Raw genomic sequence first — 12,890 nt, forward strand, 5'->3', positions numbered from 1 at the left:
ACACAAGCTCCCATGTGGAGATGAGGGGGGAGGTGGTTTGGATGACGGAGCTGACCTGTCTGTACCAGGAGGGGAGACAAGCCTGCGCCAGGAGGCTCAGTCCAGTCATATGCAGGATGCGTAACCACAGGCAAGTCATTTTGCTGCTATAAACGGAGATAATAATCCCTCTCCTGGCTCACTCTTGGGGATATTGTGGACAGCAAACAAAGCAGCAAGCGTGGAAGTGTCAGGTAAGTGGTAAGGCATGGCCCAAGACTGAATCACCTCTGGCTCAAGGACGTTAGGGGCCACTGACCCCAACTCCCTCATATCTTAGCAGAGGAAGCAGGTTCAGAGTGGATGTGTCTATCTGGGCAGGATGGAGACCAGCTCCCAGATGTAGTTTGTTCCCTTTGGCCAATGCTGTCGCTGCAATGATTCATTCTGTCACAGAATAAAATTATCCCCCACCCAGATGACCCTTGGCATGGAGCATTTCTTACCTACAAAAAGAAAAGAAGAAGAAAAATTCCCAGCCCAGCAACCACAGAGCAATTGCTTTTCAGGAAAAGCCATCACCAGCTGCCACAACAGAAACCTGCCACCGAACAAACGTGGCCTATCCTGATGGTTCTGTGGCCAACGTCTCCTGTCACCAAGCTCCTCCAGATCGCTGGGGGAGGTTGTTTTGATATTTGATTAGCCACAAAGAGTGAGTTGTGAGTGCCTGAGCGAGCCAACTCCAAAGCAATCACAGCGTTGAGTGCTTTAGCCTGTTAGAGATACCACCGTCTCAGGGATAGTAATGGTGGGCAGGGCTCCAAGAGGGAAGATAAGTAGGCTGTTGGGAGAAATTAATATGAAGAAGGGAAGTGGTGAATGAAGTCAAATGAAAACAGGGTCCTGTGATATCCATGACTCATAAATTTCATTGATACCCGGGATGTGAGTTCCCCGCTCTCCCCTGAGTTAGTAAACTGCTTGTCCTCAGGGCGACCCTTCTGGAAGATTCATGGATGGGGCGGGGGATGGGGGCTGGAGGGAGGTGGAGGGCAGGCCAGCATTGGAAAGCCCATGAAACTTTCAGGCAGAGCTCACCCAAAATCTTTCCTCTCTTATGAAAAAAAAATGGGGGCTGCTAGGGCTGGATTCGAGGGAGAACAGGGGAAGGTGGAGGGAAGGAGGGAAGGAGGGAGACAGGGGTGGGAAATGAAATAGGGGACCCAAGTCAGGAAGCACACCCAATCCTAATTTCTCAGGGAGCTTGTCAGGCTAACCTACTGGAGTTATTCATGGCCAGAGCCCCTTTTGTTATTTTTATCCACCAAAAACCCCTGCTGGGAGGGATTGTGTCTGTCACCTGAATTCATTTCCATATCTTTTTAAAGAATATATATCAGAAATTTCTCTAGGTTCCTGCTCAGAGAATCTGACCAGGTCCCGGGATCCTTGGCTCTGTGTGGAATGGGATGGTTTCAGTCAAAGCTCAGTCCTCGGCATTCTGTGAACTTTGCTGTGATGTCAAGTTTAGGACACTGTGGAATTCCTACCAGGGACTTTGCAATGTTGGAAACCACTTGGGAATCCAGTTGCTTTCTGCAAGGTTCAACTCAGCTTGGCAACTGTGACTCTCAGGCCCCTGACTCCCTGGCATGCCTCCCGGGCATGTTGAGGAGGGATGGAAGCAAGATAGTGAAACATTATTACAATTAGTCTTTTTCCTGGTCCCTTGTTTAGGTTTTCTAGATTCCTGCTATGAGTGAGACCATCCGTATTTTTCTTTTTCTTTCTTGCTTATTTTGCTGAGCATGATCCCTTTCATGCTGCTGTGAATTGCAATAGACCAGAGACACACAGGTCTGGGGGGTGGCCGGGGAAGAGAAGAGGGATTAGCGTCAGAACAAGGGGGGCGGGAATTGTATGGGGAATATAACCAAAATGAAAATGCATACATTGTGCAAAAAGGAAAAATGATGTAAGAATTATATAAAATAAAATAATTAAAAAAAGAGAAAGATAATGAAACAGGGCAAGGTGAGTGCTGACCTCAGAGGCTTGGGGAGGGGCATGGTGCCAGGAGAAAGGCTGGGGAGAGTGGGCTGGGTGTTACATCATGGAACTTCATGGAGCCGTGGATTTGCTCGTGCTGCCCTGTGGTCCCCCAAGACCACGTGTATAATGCTGTGGATCTCCCCATGTCAGTCAAATGCTTGTGTGCAGATAAGGCTGGCCCTCTGCAGTCCTGTCTCGGCAGTGGGCAAAGACCCATGTCAGCGTGCCCAGGCTGCTTCCCCATGGGCCTATGGAGGGACACCGGCCTATGGAGGGACACCAGCCTGGGAGAACTACAAGATTCTGGACAGTCGAGTCTCTCCAGATGCCCAGAGGCAGGTGCCACCATCACCTAAGCCCAGCCTCAAATCTCAGCTCACAGGATGGCTCCTCCCCACCCCCTCTCCTTCCAGTCATGCTGGCCTTCCAGGACTGAAGTTGCTAGTCTCAGTGTAGCTTCCAGCAGAGGAAACTGCATTTCCGAAAGGTAAAGTAACTTGTCCAGCGTTATACACTGGACCTGAGTCCAGGCCATTTCCAAGCTGGGCGTGGAACTACCACATAGCGAGCAGCAGGGAGGGCTCAGTGCTCTTAGGAGCCCCCAGCTACTTCCGAAAGACTGAGAGCGCTTGGAAGGCAGACGCGGTGTCTGATTAATTATCTGGTTTTCTTCACTTTGACATATTTATTGAGGGCTTGCTTCATGGTGCCTCATTGCTTGTGGGGTCTCTGGATAAAGAAAATGCCAGGCCTGTGCTCTCTGAAGTTCAAGATGGTGATGGTGGAGCCCTGAGCCAATGTAGCACCTCTTTAGAGCAGCCCACGAAGCTGGCTGGCACTGGAGAGAAAGAGAAAAGCAACAAAACCAGATGCTATTGAAGTGTGCCCTCTGAGAACCAGGACAGCCGGAAGCATAGGGTGGAGGGGGCAGGAGGCACAGAGTCCCTTGGGCATTTGGCTAGGAGCCTATATCAAACAGTTGTAAATGTCAATAAACATGCCAATGAAAGCACCTTGGTGTACACGATCTCAGTCACATCAATGGTATTATAAGGCAGACATTTATTTAACAAAGTGTCACAGCATATACTTTATGGTAGATTTCTTAAGCATTTGTAAGTATGAAGCACTGTGCGCCAAATCACCTGTGACGCAGTTGCTTTGTTCTGCCCATTTTATAGGCAAGAAAGTTGATGTTCTGAGATGTTAAGTCACTTGGCAGAGCCCAGCTAGTAAAGAGGATTCAATTTCAGATGGGTCTACTTCTGAATCTAGAAGTTTCCTCTCAGAACACTAGATACCTTCTGCACGGGTAACCTTGATGATATGTGGACCCCATGCTGAGTCCTCAAAGGGCTCCCCCTTGCTAGGATGGACTAATAGGGCTGTAAGGTATCAGGGGCAGCTAGCAGTCAGCAGTCTGAGGCCTGGAAGGGGCTGCACCATGAACCCCAAGCCTGTAGGTTACAGAGAATTCTTGCTTGAGGATGGTTACTAAGGATATATTGCAACTCTTTTTAAAGAAGATGTTGGGACATAAAATTAGAAAAAAATAAGGGGAGAAACGTATCCATTGTTGCAAAATTCAAATGCTACCACTGTAAATATTTTGCAATATTCCCTGCCAGTCTTGGAGGGATGAGAGAAAAGTATACCCTCTGAAGTTTTGGGGGAAAGGTGAAGTGGGGTCACCTATATGGAAAGCAGTCTGACAACATCTATTAAAAAAATGCAAGTGCCCTTCAACCCAGCAATCTTACCCTTGGGAATCTAACCCTTGGAAATAAAAGCTCCATTAGGTACACATGTAAGTAGAAAGCTGTATGGCAGCATTATTTGAGTCACATGCATGCACGCACGCACGCACAAGCACAGTGGATGCCCATCAATCGGGAGAATGGCTAATAAACAGTAATACAGGCACTGTGGACTATTACACAGGTGATAACAAGAATGGATGAGCACCGTACCCACCAGGTGATGGGGGACTGTGAAGAGGACAAAGTAAGATGCAGAAAAGTGCGTTTAACGCAATCCACTTTTTGTAAAACAGTAATGAAAAAGACTTGCCTTTGTTTCTGTATGTAGATGTGTACATGTAGATCCAGGTCAGTATCAGATTGTACAAGTGTGGGCAAGAGTGCAAGTCCTATGCTGTCAGTATGGGTCACGCAGAAAGAGGGGAAGGTATGGGGGCGGTGGTCACTGACATGCACAAAGGGGAGAGAAATTCTGGGAGAAAGAGGGGAAAAGGGAAGACTGCTTATTTCCCGCCTGCCTTTCTCTACATGTAGTCTTTTAGCCACCCCCTTGGTGGTGTAATCCATGCTTTCCAGGCCACAGCAGCCTGGGGGTAAGAGTGGGGTCATGATCACAGAGTTTACAGTAAATCTCTCCCTCTGGGTCCCATCAGCAAAGCTACCAGATGTCCGGCCTGGGATCTGCCTACCCTGCAGCTGATACTGCTGCTCTTTCTCTTGTGCGGCTCCCAAAGCCCCTGTTGCCTGATGAACCACCCAAGAATGCTTCGTACTGACTGCCATTGTTGAAAACGAGGGTGTCATCTCCAGCTGTCCCCAAAGAAGAAGGGTGGGGTCTGGGGCTGTAGGGCTCCACGCACAGATGCCCTGTCTCTGCCTGGTCCCTCCCTGCAGGGCTGGCCAGGGTTCCTGGGCTGCGTGCAACCCAAGGCAGACCAGGCTAACTCAAACAAGGGAGCTTGTGGAGGAATGTGGGGGAGGTCCCGGCGTGGGAGAAGGATGAACACTGAGCTAGGAAATAACAGAGTGGTCCCTGAACAGGAGTAGGAGCCACCGCTGTCAGTTGCAGGAACACCACCGTGCCTCTTTCCTTACGTCTGTCCAAGCTTCAGAGTCCCGGGAGAGTCTCTGGTCAGGGCCTGACCCCTGATGAAGCAGGACAGTGGGAGGAAGATTCCAGCAAAAGGAGCCTCTGGGCCTACCCTCCTCCTCTTCCTATGTTTACTATAAACTGGAGCAGTATGCTGTGAGGGGAGGGATGCCCCCGCAAAGGAAATTGCGGGGTGGTTAGGGAAGGGGAACAGATGCTGAAGTCACAAAAGAATCCAATCTATTCTCACGGGCCTTTCTGTCCAGAGTCTAGGGAGATGGGCTGGCTTGGTTTTTATTTATGATATTTTTGGTTGTAAGTGACAGAAACTAACTCAAGCTAGCTTTATCAGAAAAGGGGGTTTTCTCCTAAGGAAACCAAGGAGTGTGAGCAATTCTGGAGGACCTTGGAAGACTGGCTTCTCACATGGCCTGCTTTCTACTCTAGACTATGTGGTCTCTTGAGTTGGCAGCCCCTTCTTTTTCTTCCCCAGACTGACTGTCTACTCTCCATGCCCATGGAGTTGGACATCTTCTAACCCACAGTTCCCACATTTACATTTCTGCTACTCTAACTGTCTGGCTGTTTCTTACTCTCAATTATGAATTTTCCAGAGAGAGCTAGGTTGGTTCTGCCTGGGTCCAGCGTTCACCCTTGCTCTGATCAACTTTGGCCAGTAAGCTGGGTCAGGTGGTACAGACAAGGCTGCTGGCAGCATCGCCAGGCCATGGGAGCAAGGGAGGAAGTGGAGGAAACCTAAATGGAAGTGCTAAGTCCAGCAAACCAGGAGCATCTCTAAATCCATAGAAAGTGAGAGGCAAAAAGCTTAGGTATCCTATATGGAGCTGGGGTTCCAGTGATGGGCAGAGAAGTGAGAGAATCCGATTAGGAGTAGCAGGGAACCACAGTCCTGGGAAGTGGAGTTACTCGTGAGCTGTGCTGCTTGATTTTAGAAGCTACGATGGAGCATCCTATGGGGGCCGGGTCAGCTTGGCTTTGAGAACCACCCATGGAGGTGGTAGTGGTGATCAACCCAGGCACAAAGTTTTCAACAATTAACTTTGCCTTTTTCCTAAGTAATCGATACACATAATTATAAGAAATGGGATGATATGGAACCTTCACATGCAAAGCAGCGGTTTCCAGCCCCTCTGCTCCTCTTCCCTCCCCCACCCCCAGAAGGAAGGGATCTCCCTTAGCCCTTTTGTATGCTTCTATTATTCATCTCCATATACTTCTAGATGATTTGTTATGCTTCCTTTATTTCCCCATTATCTATTGGCTTCTTGCTCTGGTAATTGAGCATTTCCTACTTTATAAGCTCCACACCCCAGTTCTCTCTCTCCTGACCCACTGTTCTATCCTGGCTGGTTTGTATTTACATTATTAAGGCTGTGAAAATACTGTTTCCCCAGGACTCCAGTCAGGTAAATCTGATTGCAATTCTTTTTTTGTACATCGTTTTTTTCCCCTTAGTATTAATATCTTTGCTTTTTCATTTGCTGGGTTCCTCCGTGCTCCAAGAAATCTTTTGAATGTCTATCAATATTATCTTCTAAAAGTTTGACGTAACATACCCAATGACAGAAGGATTTCATCATTGTCCCTCTATTTTGGACTGACTGCTGTCTGGTGAGCTCAGGGCTTGCTGCATAGTCCTTGTCCAAAATTATGCCACTTTCAGCACCTGCACCCCTATGTTTATAGCAGCACTATTTACAATAGTTAAGCTTTGGAAACAACCCAAATGCCCAAAAATAGATGACTGGATCAAGAAGATGTGGTACATATACACCATGGAATATTACTCAGCATTCAAAAAAGATAATAAACACATGCAATTTGCAGCAACATGGATGGCGCTGGAAGGGATCATGCTCAGCGATATAAGTCAGAAAGAAAAAGAAAAATACCGGATGGTCTCACTCATAGCAGGAATCTAGAAAACCTAAATAAGGGACCAGGAAAAAGAATAACTATAAGAAAGAAAATATCAAAATCAACAAACAACTATGAACCAGAGACACTCTATGGGGGGCGGGGAAAGGAGGGCTTGGGGTCAAAATAAGGGGGTTGTAATTGTATGGGGAATATAAAAATAAAATTTATATTAAAAAAATTATGCCACTTTCTTGGTGGCTCCTTTGTTTACTGTATCCTATGCATCCCCATTTCTTGGTTTATTCTTTTGTTTGGCTGAAGCACATGCTGGAGTAACTTTCCTAAGAAAAGGGATAGGGGAGGTTACTTTTTGCATATCTGAAATGAATTTATAATCAGGCTGAGTGTAGAATTTTGTGCTGGAAGTAAGTCTCCCCTCTGCGTTTTCTGGATGTTTCTATGGCCTTCTACTTCCTTCATCTGGAGTGGCGGTCTGACACCAGGTGGATACTGTGGATAGGAGGAACCGCCCAGGAGTCAACTGCTCTAGATGTGGAATTTCAGCCACGCTCTACCCTTAGTTCTGCATTTCATCAAGGATTTTCCAGACTTGGAACATGTAAGCACTGAACCTACCAGGAATTCTTTAAGACAAATCCATTTGTTTCTCATTCGTCTGTCTTGTTCAAGTGCTCAAGTTTGTAGATTTCTCCATTCTGTTGAGTCATTAGCCCTCCTCATCCCTCGCTTTCCAGAATCCAGATATTTATTGAAATCTCTTATTCTGGATGTCACAAACCATTTTGGACTTGGGGCTTTTTACCGCTCCTCCTTTACTGTCAATTTAATGAGTTTTTGAGAGTGAGACAGGACGAGGTGGATTTAATCCACAATGTTTAGTTGGATTAGAATCTTGACATTATCTAGGTCATGTTTTTTCCTACCATTAAAAGATAAGATATATTTTCCATGTTAATATTTTATGGACTTCTTTTATAATTGCTGTATATTTTATATTCCATCAAGAAGCTGTGGGATGATTTTCTTCACTGATCTCTTATTGCTGGATGTTTAATTAAATTTTTCACATCCTGAACACCTCTGTGTATGGCTCTTTCTGTACCTTGGGTTGTTTCCTTAGGATGTATTCCAAAGGACACTAATCTTTTAAAAATCCTGATCAATTTTGCCAAATTGTTTTCCAGAACATTTGGAGCAGTTTCGCCTGAAGGCAAGAGAAAGGGGCAGACTGTCCTGTCCACCTGGCTGTCTTCCATGGCAGTGCACATCTCATTGAAACTTCAGGTATCCCTCAGGCTCCCCCTGCAAAAGTTCCAGGCTCTAGGGACGCTAACAAAGGCCTTCATTCTTGCTAAGAAATGTCCACATACTTGTCTCAACCAGTTATAAGAAAACAATGCTGGTGAGGGACAAAAGGAATGTAGAGTCCTTCATTTTCTTCTGTGTATGTGGGGGGAGGGGGGTTGAGAAGGAAAGGGGAGGAAAAATATAAAAAAAAATTATTTGAAGAAAATAGCATGAGTTAAAACCAGTCTGGACTGTCAGTAACTGTAAACAGGAGAATCTTACTGTTCTTGTTCTTCCTGAAATGAAGGTGTTTTGGACACCAGTGGGATCACCTTCAGAAATCTGCTTCTAGACTCACAGATTTGTGATGGAGGAACTGTAAGGCCTTTCATTCAAGGCCCATTTTACAGAGGCGAGACAGTGCCCACAGAGGGGAGGGGCCTAGTCCATGACCACAGAGCAAGCCAGCAGCCTGACCTAAAACAGAACTCAGGATGACCTGGCTGAGACTCTCCCTCTGAATCCGGCCTGCCGGACTTGTGTCAGTGGTGACACAGTGAGCCCTGGGCCTTCCCTTAGCACTGCCTTCATGCGGAGCCTGGCAGCACAGCCCAGTCAGTGTTACTTTGCAGGAGCCCATGGGCATCTGGCCTGTGGTGAGTGTGGCTCTCTCTGGCCCAGAGGGGTCTTCCCAATGAGGGGACAGTCATCTTCCAGGCTGGCTAGCAACCCTCAGGAGTTGCTGTGCTGAGCCCTACTTCTCCCACCAGGCCCTCCCCACACAAAACCTTCACACAGTCTTTGACCTTCATATTGGGTCTGTCTAGTGGGTCCCACCAAATGGTCCTAGTGGAGGTGGTCCTGTGAAAGCAGGACTGGTAGTTCCTGTCCTTTATTCCCAGAGCCTGGGGGCTTCCATGACCCCTTTGTGCTTCCCCACCAGCCTGGCTAAGCTGAAAGCTCCCAAGGAATCCAATCAAGATGCTCACTGGCCAAGGTGCCTGGTCTGACTACAATGACACCCCTAAGGCCTGGTTGCCTCATTAATAGAATGCACGATGCTAGGTTGGGCATATGAAATTGCTGATATTCAACCACAAATTTCATGCGCCTTAGTCTAATACTGTTCTACCTTGTAACATTTTGAGGGTTAAAGTGCTGTCATTCACATCCAACTCTTAGCACATATCTGAAATGAATTAAGTTCTGGTGTTAGCACATATTTTCTGGACTCAGGACCTTGTCAGGGAAAAATTAGAAAGTTGACATGCATGAACATCTACTGTTTCCAAAGTACTTTACATGTTATCTCACTCTCTCAACAATCTGAGGGGGGTTGGCATGACTTTCCCCATTCTATAGATGAGGAAACTGGGGTCAAGGAGGCTGAATAAATTGTCCTGAATCACAAGGCTAATTGGTGGCCCAGATGGTTCTAAGTCTGGAGACCGCACTTTCCTGCAGCATACTGCCCCTTTCTGAGTCTTACTGAGACTTATGGGGTTTTCTTAAATTTAAAGTTGAAAAACAAAAGGTGATTATGAGTTATTGCCAATAATGGTAAGTCTCATATGCGTAATGTTTTGTTGGAGTTCATAAAATAATATGAATTAACCCTATCACTCCACGAAAGAACTCTTATCTCCATTTTATAGATAACTAAGTAAGGCTCAGAGAGGTTATAGGTATTAGCACAAATTAGCTGGTATTAGGCTGTGACTTCAGGTATTAGCAGGTATTCCTCATCAGCTAGGCTAGGCTGATAGCCTCCCAAGAGACCCCACCCCAGATGCTGGGACCACAGCCTGGCTAGTGACTAGAATCTTCTATTCCAGGGGCTGAGGTGGTCCTCCCCATGCTCCCTGTGTGCCCTTCACTTGCTGGCAAAGGTGCTGAGCCCAGATTTGTGGGAGACAAGCACATCACTGGGATCACCATGAGCTGCAATCTCCCCGAAGAAGCCTCTATCCCCCCAACACATACACACACCAAAGCTGGGGGCAGGGTGGGGGCGATGACAAAGGGCTCTCTTTGCTCAAAATAGCTCTGTGTTATTAGCTGCATTTAATTGAAGGTGTTTCGAGGGCAGCCTCCATGGGCCCAAACTAAATGGAAAATGACACACTGTCAAATTAATGTCCCCAGACCATGATAAATGGCCAGGCTTGGTGAGTAATGCTTCCATTTCTTGTTTTAAAGGAGAAGGATGTGGCCAGACACCATGCTTCTGTCCCTGTTGTGTGGGGAAAGGTCAGGGGTGTCCTCGGGATAAATAGCATCCCTTGCTGGCCCGCCTACTGGGATGGGCTTCTCTGCCTTCTGCTGAGCTGTGCTTTCCTCCCTTCCTGTCTCTGGAGGCTGATGAGATTGCCGAACAGCTTGTGAGTCGCCAGGCCAATGTCAGGGAGGAAGAAGCAGGAGATAAGACTAATCTTTCTCCATCCCCCCGCACTTTATACCTTCCAGAATGCAGTCACCTCGGTTATCTCATTTGATTAGTTGGCATTGGAGGCCTACTCCTGACCTCCATGGCTTGCACTCCCGTGTCCTTGGTTTCAGCCATGCTGAGTCCTCAAACCCGCCCTGCACCCCAACCTCTTGTGCCCAGTGTCTGCTCTGTCCCTGCCCTGGAGAATGCAGCTAGACCCTGACTGATGGAGCTGGCCTGGCCCTCCAGCCAGGCCCCCCAGCCAGGCCGCAGTGGTCTCCTATTCAACATAAACAACTTCCTAGAACATAAACATCAGACAAGACCACAAGCAAGACAAAAACAAGACCACTCTGTAGTGCTGTTTGAATACAGACAAAAACAAGATCACCCAAACCAAAGAATCCTCAAACATCCTGGCTAAGACCAGGAATGACTGCTTCTTAGCAAGGGCCACGTTCGTCTTGCTCTCTTCTCCCCTTCTAGATAAGATTCCTCAAGACACTCTTTTATAGAACCACTTCCCCCTCCCCCAACTACTGGACAGCATTTCGTTCAGAGCAAAACTCTGCTTCCTCGAATTTTCCCCCAAGTCACTTATCATCAGCCCAAATCCTAGAAATCACTTGTAACGCTTTCTCACAAAATCCCCCACAGTGTAAGTTTTCCTTTGTTGCCATGGTGATACCCTTACCTTTGTTCAAACACAGGTGTGTTCCTGTGCTCTTTGGCTGCATGGCCATTGACACCTCCAACCTTGGGCCAAAGGCATAGCACAATTAGGGGAGCACTAACTTGTCCCGCAAATCTGTTCTAAGAGAAGGGTGCTGGGACTATTCATTCTGGACAGGAGGCTCTCTGAGGGGAGGTAACATTAGCTGATTGCCAAAGAAAGAGAATGGTGAGCAAATGAGGGGAAAAGCTGATGGGGCTCTCCAGGGGACAAGACCCTGAGCAAAGATTCAGTGATGGGAACCCACATGGGGGGGTTCCCTTCCTCCTGTCATTGCCTCTCAATGCAGGGGAAATTCTACTTGCTCTTCAAGGCTCAGTATATTGAGCTTCCTCTGAGCAGGCCTCCTGGGCTGTCTTGGTGTCCCTAAACCACTCCAGGCTTCGGTTTCCCTGTTAGTAAAGTGAGAGAATTGGACTAAATCAGTGCTTTTTAAACTTTTATTTTTAAAAGAATACAACCCTTAATTCAAAGGTGATTTTTACCCAGAAGCCCAACATATAAAAGGCATAAAAGCTATAAGTAGGGCTGCTGTTGTTAAAGTAAGGTCTAGTTTTGGCAACTTCCTGGAGGTTCCTAGGCCTCCTCAGTGCAAGTTGGAAAGGCATGAGAGAGGAGTGCGTCTGCGGTTCCCTCCAAACCTTCCCACTCTCCTGGAATTTACCCCAAGGACTGGACTCACATCCCTATGGTCTACCTTTCTCCACCCCCTCTGCAGGGAGGATGCTGGGCAGATGCCAAGTCTTTACATCAACCCTATCAGATTCTTGCTCTCCATTCTCCCGCTGTGACTGGTGAGACCTCGAGGAGGCCCAGATTAGGCAGGGGTGATATCCTGGCTATGGAGGCTGTCCATGACCCGCCTCCTATTAGCCTAGCACTCCCCCCACCATCTGAGACTCAAGGCACGCGCTTTCTGTCTGTCTGTCTGCTGCCATGGACTCAGATACCTTTTCTTCCCCATGACAGCCTCCTGAAACAATATTGAGGGCACGCAGTGACTCTCCCAGCTCCATTATTGCCAACTCCCCTGCTGCCTCGAATGGACCATCAGTCCCTGATGATACATCGCAGAAAATTGGTTGTCAGGCCAATAAATGTGTCCGATTGGATTTTTGACATCTGGGAGAACCCATTCATCAGGCATTTGATTAAAGTGCTAATAGGTAGTGCAGTGATAGCCGGGCAGAGCAGACCTACGCCTGGCCTAAATAGGGTGCTGTCGACCCTCTGGGCGAGGTTCTCCCTCCCGCCCCTGCTCCTCCTCTCCCGTTTTCATCCTTCACTGCTCTGAAAGCGCTGCACTCAATCAGGGCTCCTGGTGGCAGGAGGGACAGCGTGGCCAAGCCCGGCAGGGATTGCATTCCCTTAGCTGTTGCTTGGGAGGCTCAGGCCTCTAGGAGGTGGCCCAAGTCCCTGTCCCTTCCCCTGGGACCGTGAGTGGGCATTAGTCACCAAGTGCTGGCCAGCCCCCTTCCTGGGGCTTAGGACGTGGAAAGAGGCTCCACTGGACAGACTCGGTTCAGCCCTTCCTGGCTTTGTGACTCTGGCAAGTGTTCCCCATCTATGAAATGGGAATAATAAGCAGACACTGCTCCACATACACAGTTCCATAGCTTTGGCTGGAAATGGTGTGGTCGATCAATGAGGGGATGT

The sequence above is a fragment of the Talpa occidentalis genome, unplaced genomic scaffold (assembly GCF_014898055.3).
Source record: "Talpa occidentalis isolate TD23 unplaced genomic scaffold, MPIMG_talOcc4v2.1 talOcc4.11, whole genome shotgun sequence".
Classification (NCBI taxonomy): Eukaryota; Metazoa; Chordata; class Mammalia; order Eulipotyphla; family Talpidae; genus Talpa; species Talpa occidentalis.